This window comes from Rhinolophus sinicus, chromosome 2, assembly GCF_057876585.1.
Source record: "Rhinolophus sinicus isolate RSI-liver-muscle chromosome 2, RSI-T2T, whole genome shotgun sequence".
NCBI lineage: Eukaryota > Metazoa > Chordata > Mammalia > Chiroptera > Rhinolophidae > Rhinolophus > Rhinolophus sinicus.
The window spans coordinates 80,275,409-80,286,846 of record NC_142502.1 but is presented as its reverse complement, the minus strand read 5'-3'; the positions used below and the strand labels follow the sequence as shown (position 1 = coordinate 80,286,846).

At 32.3% G+C, this 11,438-nt stretch overlaps 1 non-coding gene across 1 annotated transcript; it reads right to left on the bottom strand.

The window, feature by feature from the left end:
* Positions 1-6,901: 6,901 nt before the first annotated feature.
* LOC148758803 (U6 spliceosomal RNA) lies at positions 6,902-7,008 on the bottom strand. The gene has a single exon (XR_016020529.1). It is a non-coding gene; the product is annotated as a U6 spliceosomal RNA (small nuclear RNA).
* Positions 7,009-11,438: the final 4,430 nt, after the last annotated feature.

Sequence of the window (11,438 nt, the reverse complement as noted above, 5' to 3'; positions counted from 1 at the left end):
TCAGGGAATCACCAGAGTGGTGAAAATGAATGGTGTTAGCCAGGTTGATAGAGACTCATATATGGTAACCACCCTATTCTGCAGGCAGGGAGGGGGAGGGATTAACAAAGAAAAAAATAGTTCTGCCAGCACTTCCATCTAGGAGAAAGCTGCCTGTCCAGTTATCCTGAAGCCAGAGAATTCGGATTCTCCCAGTATGGCCCTAGTGTCTTTGGAGCTGCCTCCCTAGTGTTGTAGCTCGAGCCAGTGAGTCATTAGCTAGTAAGTCCATGCACAGGCCCTTTAAGAGGAATGCGTGGAACTGCAGCTGTCCTCTATCTCATTCAATCTCCAGCCATAAGTTATGGGAACTTCTCCCCGTGGCACTGGAACCCTGGGCTGGGGAGCCTGACGTGGGGCTGGGATCCCTTGCTCCTCCAGGGGTCCTCCACAACTAAGTAGCCCTCCCAACTTTTAACAGTCATATGTGGTTGTGGGACCAGCTTGTTCTGTGTTTCCGCCCCTCCTACCAGTCTCGATGTGGCTTCTTCTGTATGTCCTTAGTTACAGTACTTCTGTTCAACTAGACTTCATGAAATTCTGAATGGTTTTCCTGCAGTTCAGTTGTAATTGTGATGTGGTCATGAGAAGATGCAAGCACAGCGCTTATCTATTTCACAATCTTGACCAGAAATGACCACTTTATTTCTATTTTTGAATTCCAAATCTTACTGTTCTTCAAGAACTAAGTAGATGTTAATTAGGACTTTAAATGGGGATGGGGTTAAATCCCATTTTTAATTATATATATATATATATATATATATATATATATATATATATACACATATATATATATACACACATATATGTACACACACATATAAATATGTATATGTGATATATAAATATATATATACATATTTATACATATCTACATACATAGGAAAGTTTATTAAAATAATATAATGTATTACTCATATATATAATTATATGATAATATATAGTATAATGATATGCTATGTATAGTATATAGTTTCAATAGGTAATGATGCTAGTAACAACATAAGCAACACGTGGTATACCCAGAATGTGATATATGTAGATGATGTATTACAGAATTGCACAACTGAAATATATGTAACTTTACTAACAATTGTCACCCCAATAAACTTTAAAGAAAAGAATGCAATTATTATGACACACATCCATAAGTATTATAAATATACCAACAGACATAAAGTGCAACGTCACACTCTCAGATTTGTGTTTGCTAGATAATATATGCACCTCTATCTTAAACTTTCTCAGCACATCATGCTTAAATACACTCATGGTGTTCAAGAGTGAGGTGACAAATATATACGTATTAATGTTTGTTTTTCATCTTCATATTCTAAATGCTGTTGTTCAGCATCCTAACATTGCTGCTTGGTACCATTTTTACTTTCCTTTTCATTAAAAGATGATCAATAGCTATAGCTAATTTCTCACTAAAATTGTTTTTAGTATGTGTGTTTTAGTATCTTCATTACGCCACTGTATACTTCACCTGATTTAAGTACTCTATATTTTCCTTCCTACTTTTGTTAGGTTAAGCAATTACATGTTTCTTTTTAAAAAGAGCCACGCTACTTTGCAGAACACCTTGTCTTTCCTTGTTCTAAAAAATAATGAACTCAGTTACTTTTTCATGGAGGATATTTGTTTCACTCTTTCTGAGAGAGCCCTTCATCAGGGGCTGAGCACAACCTTGCTGTTCTTTTCCCTCACAATTTCCTAAGAAAATGTGAGGAAGGATGATTTTCCTATATTCATATTCAAGGGATATGTCATCACTTAATACAAACAAGATGAAAGAGTATAGAGTTGGGAGTGAAATGTGTGCATACAATTTGCTCTTACTTTAAAGAGTATGTTAATGGTAAAAAAAAACTGTGGCCACAGCATTCTGGAATTAAGTTACACTTAAAAATGAAGTTTTTTTTTTTTTTTTACTTTGAGAAGTATATTTTAAATGTGTAGAAAACTAAAATTAATGGAGGCCCACTTTCACTCTTGTTCTTTATACATGATAAGAAGAAAAAAACATATTTCTAGAAATTTTCCAATACTTCAAAGATGAGAGAGAGAGAGAGAGAGAGAGAGAGAGAGAGAGAGAGAGAGAGAGAGAAAGGACTTGAGAAGAAATATTCCTGAATTGAGATCATTTAATCCAGATACAGACAGGTTATCAACTGCTTTTTGATAAAAATAAAAAGCAACAGGGAATGCAAATTAAAAAAAAAAAAAGAAATCATACAACATAAAGAAAAGTGATTTGTTTTGTTAAATATTCTTAATGTGACATGTGATGAGGAGAGTAAAATATACGTATTGTTGGGATTTTTAAAGTTTTACATTTAATGTTTCTTTTAAGAGTACTTGAAATAGCATGTTGTCACTTTTAAAACACAGACTAGACATGCTATAATCAAAAAATTATCAGGTCAGGAGGCAGGATATCTGGGTGCTAATCCTGCCCTCCCACAGACTAACAATGTGATCTTGAGAAAGATGCCTACCTTCTCTGAGCCTCAGATTTTAAATGTGTAAAATGAGTGTGATGGACTGAACTACATCGCCACAAAATTCTTATGTTAAAGTCCAAACCCTCATTACTTCATAATCTGACTGTGTTTGAAGAGAGGGTCATCAAAGAAATAATAAGTTCAAATGAGATCATTAGGTGGATTCTAATCCAATACGATTGATGTCCATATACGAAGAGATCAAGACACAGATATACCTAGAGGGATAAGATGTAAAGAGACAGGGAGAAGACAACCATCTACAAGCCAAGAAGAGAGGCCTCAGAAGAAACGAATCCTACAAATACCTTGATCTTAGATTTATAGCCTCCAGAATTGTGAGAAAATAAATTTCTGTTCTTTAAGCCACATAGATTGTGGTGGTTTGTTACAGCAGCCCAAACTAACCAATACAATGTGTATTAAAAGTTTTATAATGATTAGATACAGTTATGTGCATGTAAAGCATCTGGCACATGGTAGTTACTTAATGTGTGTGTTAATTAATATTGTTCTTGCTGCTGTTAGTTTTTTTTACTGGGCAGGTAATTTATGATTCCTACATTTGTCTTATCTTGAACATATAGCAGTTCTTTTAGGTGAGGAGAAAATAAGAGATCAAATTTATTTTCAACAGCATGGGTAATAGGGCCCATGACTTTGAACTTATTCATAGGTTTTGGAGTAAGATTAGCCTTGGAACTATGCCATTTTCTAACTATGTTATTTTCTGTGTTTATTCTCTTTATCCTCCAGTTTTGCATCTGGGGACTGTTAATAATAATTAAAATTGTTCTTATAAACAAAAATTCATATATGCAATAAAATTACCATTCGGTATATAATTGGTGCTTAATAAACTAAAAATGTGGTTGCTGTGTTCTCATTTATTTTTATAACCCTTTTTCAACACACCCCAGGCTGGAAGAGCTCCTTCTGGTGCACCCCTCTGTCTCTCCCATCACCTCTCATTTGTCTTTTTGTATCCTGGAGGGGCCAAAATATGTCTTTCATGATATGATTCTTACTGCTGCCCCCATGGTCATACACCTGCTTTCCCTCCAGATGATGGCAGTCTCTGCCCAGGGAAATTATGATCTTGGCTTTAGGATGGCATTTCTCAAAGTGAACTGCCCTGACATTGGTTATTTAAGCATTTAAAATGCTAAACAAAAATGTTAAAGGGTTCTGTGCACATATCTGGAGTTAAGCAAAGAAAGCGAGACTTTATTAAAAGGGATCTCAGAGGTTTTAAAATGCTCATGTGCATTTTGATAGTCACAATATATATATGTAGGCTTTCCTCAATATAGTTGATAATAGACTGCTATTTGGTCAATTTTCTGTAAGACTATGTATTCTAGACAACAGAATTTAGGTAGTTCTGGCCTAAGGAGGGTAAACCTTTCTTAAATACCTCTCCTTTAACTTCTTCCCCAATGTATGTTTTGGCCTCTTTGCTTTCTTCTTTATTGCCTTTAAGTAGATAATTATTTTTTCTAAATAATAATCTATTGCCATAACCAAATAATTTACTTTAGTCTACATACTGGATAAGGACAATGGTATGTGTTTCAAAGCATCACTTAATTAAAAAAAAAGGTGGAAGAGGCAAACAGGTAAGATAAAGGCACTGAATATATATCAAAATTTAAACCTTACTAAAAATCAAAGTATGCAAATTAAGGGAAATGTCATTTTCACTTAACAGGTTGGCAAAACTAAACCTGATATTGGTGAGGGTTTGGGGATAGAATCACCTTCAAATGTAGCTTTTGGGAATATAATAATGTATGTTAATTATTCTATCTTCGATGTGATTAATTAGATCATTTTAATTGTCTTTTTTATGGTTTTTCTGGATGTTCCAAATATTCTACAGTAAATATATTTTACTTTGCTTACCAAAAGAAATACTGGTTTGTTTTTTTATGACTCATCTAAGTGGAAAGTAATATGAGGTTTTCTTGGCTTTTTTGTAAATATGCTTATATAAATTTGTTAATAATATAACTGTTATAACATTCTCCAGTACTATTTTTAAGATACATTGCAAAGACAGACTGGTTTGATAAACATTAATTCACATACAAGTGCATGTGAATACTAATCAGGATAACATCCACTTTGAAATAGCAAGAACAGTAACACCCAGAGAGACAGTCTTTGCTACTTATGAAAGTGGAAAAGAAAATAAGTGTATCTTACCTGATAAGCAATGAATATTTTTGTCCATCATCCACTTTGACAGTAGTGTTAATGCTTTTCAATTTTGCTTCATCAGAACAGAAAAAGTGGTACTATGGAAAAAAAAAAAAAAGCAAAGTTTTTCCTCAGTGTTTCAGTGTGAAAGAAACGAACACCTTATATTTGCATTGGACTTTACAACGGATCAGTAATTTTTAAAATTTTGTTGAAAAGCTAAGAAGTCTGAAACTTAGAAAGTGATGTAGCTCAAAGTATACAACTAGTAGGTGCTAAAATTAAAAAAACATACATATATATGTATATATACAGATATATACATATATATATACATGTATACGTGTGTGTATGTGTGTATATATATATATATATATGTATATATATATATATATATATATATATATACACACATACACACACAGATATATAATGTGTAAACACGCACACACACACACTCACATACTTCTGGTTTCTTTTCCAGTATTCTTGGGAACCCAGCTGAGAAAGGCAGCTTCTTCTGCTAGCAGGGAGTAAGTATTATTGGCAATTTTCCTAAGATACTTGCAACTGAGCAACGCAAAGACCAGTGAATAAAATCTCGAGGGCAATATTAATGTCACAGGAAACTCAAAGCTTGTGAAAGTCAACCATTCATTCTAAGCTTTCTGAGGCTTGAGGTGGTCCATGGCCATTTGTAAGATTACTGTTAATTAGGCCGAGTTATGGTTTAAAAGAGGCAAATCATGTCTATAGCAGGTATGCTTGACAAGATACCCCTGGGAATTTCATGAGTGGGCTGCCCTGGCTTATTTATCTTCTTAACAGCATGTGCTTGAATGTATATTGGCTATTTGTGGCTATTCCTTTCCAGAAAAGGGCTTTATAGTCGTTATCACGTCTCTAAGAGATCTGTAACCTATATATAAGTTAAACAGTTGCATGTTTCATAATTTGTATGCATCCAGCTATATTGAACTGATATATCTAAATCTTCCCACACATAGTCCAAAGGTAAATTAATGCTATATATTTTATTTTATTTACGACATTTGGTAATTGCAAAAGGTTCCCTTCCTTTATAAAATTTAGCTGCTCATGTTTACTTTAAAAGTATTTTAAACCTTATTGAGATGTTCAAAAATGAATATACCTACATGCACTTTGCAGAAAAAGCAGTTGCATTAACATGTGGTTATACATTCTTCTCAAGCCATGTGTAACTAAATGAAAGTCAGACCTTGTTTACTGATTTTTTACAGTGTCCATTATATACCCAAGGTGACTAAAAACTGCATTTAATATTTCTTGACAACATGGATAGTGATTTAGCTGTTTCTTATGTATAACACCCAGAAATCTATATTGTTAGTTAAGATAGTCATTTTGCTTAAATGATAATGTATTGACCAATGATGAGTGTGTGTGTGTGTGTGTGTGTGTGTGTGTGTGTGTGTGTGTGTGTGTATGTGCTCAGGGCATTCTCTTTAATTTGTAAACATACATAAGAAAGACTTGGTATTACCAAGTCTTCTTAATTCCTATTGTCGTCAGGGATGTCAAAGTTAAACATATACATAAAATATTTAATGAACAATCCTCTTCATTTTACTTGAATTTTTCTTTTATGGTAAATAGCTCCTTTATGATATATATAAAAACAACATTTACTGCTACTGATGGAATACTCTGCACCATGGATTGTTAAAGAACTTTACAAGTGTCAGCTGATTACTTCCTTACAAAACAAAAAACAAGCAAACAAACAAAAATCTAGGAAGTAGGAATTATTCTTTCATTATCTCCTTATACAGAGGTGAAAACTGAGGTGATTTGTCCCCAGCAAGAGAGGCACAGTCAGTGGTAAAGCAGCTAATAAGTAACGAGGCTGATAGTTGAGTCCTGATTGTGGATGTATCTACTTATCTCCTTGTTATTAGAAAGAGCCAATAAAATATTTAAAAAAAATTAAGTTGATATATAAGACTTTAAAACTTAAACACCCCCGCCCCAAATCTAACAATTCTGCATTTCTATAATTTGAATATGTCTTAAATTATGATTGTTGTAAAAGTTTAACTACAAATATGTCTTTGTATTAACAGTGCAATGTAAATACTTTCCTTATATGATTACACTTTAAAAATTTTTTTAATATGGAATGCTTCAGAAATTTGTGTGTCATCCTTGCCCAGGGGCCACATTAATCTTCTCTGTATCATTCCAATTTTAGTGTATGTGCTGCCAAAGTGAACACCGTATGATTATATTTTTAAAATAGATGAGGAAATTGGAGCATGGTCTCTCAAATCATAGGGAAACAAGAAAAACCTTAACATCATAAAGATAGAATAACTGCTGAAATTTCCTTTAAATCATTACAAGGAAGCAGTGATGTGAGCGGAAAGAACATGGATTTTGGATTGACAGAACAGAATAAAAATTCTTGATTTACCACCCATAACAGGGCCGGAAGAGCATATGTAATACCAAGCTCTCTGAGAACCTCAGTTTTTCCACAGGATCTTTGTGAGATGCAAAGAGAAAATACCTACCCCCCGCATTTGATTAATACGTCAGAGACATTCTTCTATGTGCTTCTATGTTAATTACTATGTGTTAATTACTACTTGTATTGCATTTACTTCACAATATTTACTAATTTACTAATTTAAACCTCATATTACAAGTAAGTTTCAGCACAAAGTGATTTGCAAGGTCTCAAAGCTCCCAAGTGGCCGAGCTGGAATTCAAACTCTGACAGTCTAGCTATAGAGTTCATGATCTTGATAGATTTTCTTAAGATGGAGCCTGACACATAATTGCAATTCAATAAATTATGGTAATTATTATTACAGACATGTCAATATATATCTTTTAATGTCATAAAACATACAGGAATCTTACACCTCTCTTCATCCATCATAGTTTTATAATTCCCAAATGTCTTAGTTCATATCATGAATTTATTTTTATTCATTTGAAAGTGAGGGAGTATCCTAAACCATTATTTCATGAAATATTTTCAGCCACAAGTCTGACAAGTCTCTCTTTGGTCATTCCTATATCTCTGATTGGAGATGTCCACAGTGGTCAGAAGAGCCAGGTGAGTTAGACATTCAGTTCTGGCAGTTGAGTTAGCAGCAGAAAAATATGCCAAGAGGAAACATTCTAAATGTGACCAATGTTCAATATTATGTGTGCTTTATAATTTCTTACATTTGGTCTCTATATTTTACCTGCTTATTATAAGACTAATGGAAATTTCTGGTCTTAATTGAGGAAAATGCTGTGGAGCAGGAATCAGCAGACATTATCTTCAAGGGTCAGACCAATGTTTGATGATTTATTATAGTATTCTATTTATTACATAATTCTATTTTCTTGCTCTAGTCTCACCTGTTATTTTTATTACCTGTAATCAATTGTAAGCAATATAAGGAGAACAATGTGTGTTTTATTTACCATTGAATCCTCAGAACCTGGCAAAGTGAAAGATGATAGATAAATGTTCAATGAATGAATGAATGAAAAAAATACATGAATGAATATAATTATTGCTAATACTATTAATCTGCTATATCTGTTTGACATTTATTTTATCAGGCATTATATACATTTTATTACAGCATATATATATATATATTATATATACATTTATCATATGTATATGATATATATGTATACTATATATAGTATATATATAAATATATTATATATATATTATATATATACACATATATATATTCGTGTGTGTATATATATATTGGCTTAAAAACGATGAACATTTTTAAAGCAAAAATAAGAACCATTTTCTAAAATTTACTTTAAATTAATTTAAAGACTTACCTTTAAAGTACAATTTTCAATAAATAATTGGATAAAAATTCCGTCTACCGAATTTGAGTTTTGCTTGACATAGAGCAGGAGTCCATAGGAACTGGAGGTCTGAAATTCTAGGAAGATGTTGTTTTGTGGGTTTAAAACCACATTCTGAAATTCTTGATAGGAATCTCCATAATAACAAACACAACTGAAATCTGTGGAGTCAAACAAAAAGTACAATATAGGTTGTAATAGAATGTTCAATAGTTGGCTGTATAAATAGTAGCATAAAGTTTTCTGAAATGGCTCATACCTGACTCTTTCCTGCCTGTTACAAGTCTGGGTGTTTTCACTTAGATTTTATGGTACTGGTCAACAGAAATAGAAACATTTTCTGAAGATATCATTTATTGCCTATATAAGATGTTGGTACAAAATTATGATTAATGTCATTATTGTTAATTTGGGTGGCTTTTGAGGGCTGACAGAGATTATTGGGAAGTGAAAGAATTGTTACCTGTTTGTAGCAATACTATATTATAAGCTCCTTAAAAAACATCTCATCTCTCATTCTGTTTCTTTTCCTTTTGCCTTTTGCTTGAATTATTGTATTTTCATTAGCCTTAATATTTCAAGTAAAATATGGAAATATTTTGAGCAAAATACTTTGACAATTTAATTTTTTAAATTTATAAATATGTGATTTAATGAAATCTGCTTAGCTTATTTCTTTGAATAAGTTGTCAATTATTTTATTATTAAAAGTTACTTTTTTGATAAATACTTGACTATTTTTTGTTAATGATATTCCTGTGAAAATGGATTTCAGTATCTCTGTTCACTTTGTCCCTTCTGCTCCTACTTCTGTGACACACATATGTGTGAGTCTATACTCACACCAATTCTCTCTCGCCTTCAAAACTTCCAAATTGTTTATTCTTTTGCAATTAATACAAGGGATTATCATGAAACTGTGAGTTTGAGTTTGCTGTCCATCATAGGTTAACGTTCTTTTTAAAAATCTTTACCTTAAAATTTCTACAGAGTTTATATTCTATACAGAGCATTTTTCTTGTTTTAAATTTTCAATAAAGCTTTAGACATACTCATTGTGCAAAAATATAAAACTTGTAAAAAAAACTATAATAATCAGTTAAATCTCAAAGAAATTTTTCTTTTTTTAACTAGAAATAAAAAAGGCTCAAAATATTACCAAAAAATATTTGTGCTATGTAGACAAAAAAGCATAAGTGTATTTTTTTAAATTAAGTACTTTATTCGTGAAGGTGGCCCAAAGATTAACAATATTAACAGTGCACCTTCAATTTTGACATTTTAACTGTTTTAGTTCTTATAGTTGTAACACAAATATTTCTTCCTTGTAAAATTTTAATGATGATGTTAAAGATAGGTCACAATAGAATTTCACAAATTAAATAATTTGAAAAGGTTTTAGCCATGTATTTGAATAAATTGCAAATGGAATCAAATATCTATTTGACTTAAATCTCAAAATGTGAAAGAGCATAGAATATTTTCAGACAAAGACTAACATTACAACATGAATATGCCCAACATTGGTGAAATAAAGAAATTACTACATATTTTTAAATGATTCAGAAAGAAATATATTGTCCAATCAACAATAGATAACCCCCAAACTCTTTTAATTTCATTATTTTAAGGCATGTGTTTTTATGGACTAATTTAAAACTTAAGTGACTTTGTCATCATGTGACTAGTGCTCTGTATAAAAACCAGCACATGCACTCAGTTGTAAGCTGCATGAGGTCAGGTCAAGAACCATGCATGTTTGGTTTCTCATTCTATCCCAGGTGTCTGATTTTCTTAAGCATGTGAGACCACTTAGTATCTCTTATGGAAAGTATAATTGTTTTTTTTAAATGTGCTTGGAAAATTTTATTCTATTTGGATGAAAAAAATCAGGAAATATTTTGTATAGAGGATTAGGCCATATTTATAGTGTTTCCTATTCATATGCATGAATGTAGATTCTATTTTACATCTCTCTTGACAAATCTTAAAAAAAAAGAATGAGGATGGAAAGTACAGAAGAGTTTTGTGAAGAAAAGTGTAAAGAATATTTCCAGTAATGATGAGCTACAGTAAAATAATAATTCCATATATTTTTCATTACTTAGAATTAGATTATAAATTTTTGCTTTTCTGTTTTCATTTTTCCAAATAGAAGAATCTTTATTTGAATTGTGTAACTTCATATTATTATTTTACCTCTGAATGAGTTTGTATGCCTTTGGTACGAATAACTGGAAAACACAATTCCAAGTAGCTTCAGCAATAAAGACATTTAATGGTGTAAGTAAAAGGAAGTTCAAGGAAAGGGTGGGCTTCCAAATGGATGTTTGTGTATGCAAAAAGCTCAGCTTGCTCTGCATAAAACACCTAGATTTCTTCTGTCTTTCCATTCTGCTATTCACATGGTGAGCTGTAATCTGAGACTTGCTTTTATTCTGATTTAATATGGTGGCCAGTGGCAGTTTAGGTGACATAACTTCCTCACTCGTATCCAGTCATTCAGTTTCCTATACTTTCAAAAAAGGAAGGGAGAACTTCCCCGAGTGTAGAAGGAACCTTTCCTAATAGTTAACTGGCTAGAACTGAGTCACCAATGAAACCCTCCACTAAAGATGAGGATGGGGTCAGGTCCCACTGAGACTTGTGAGGATGGGTTCACAGTGGACAAAATTTGTGTTCTGTTGGGAAGAATACTTCAAAATCAACTCCCAATATATGCCCAGATTTATGACTTATTTCCAAATTAGTGTCTGACAGTCAGATTCAAAGACTCAAAGTGCTCAATGACAAAGTCCAAGCTTAGAG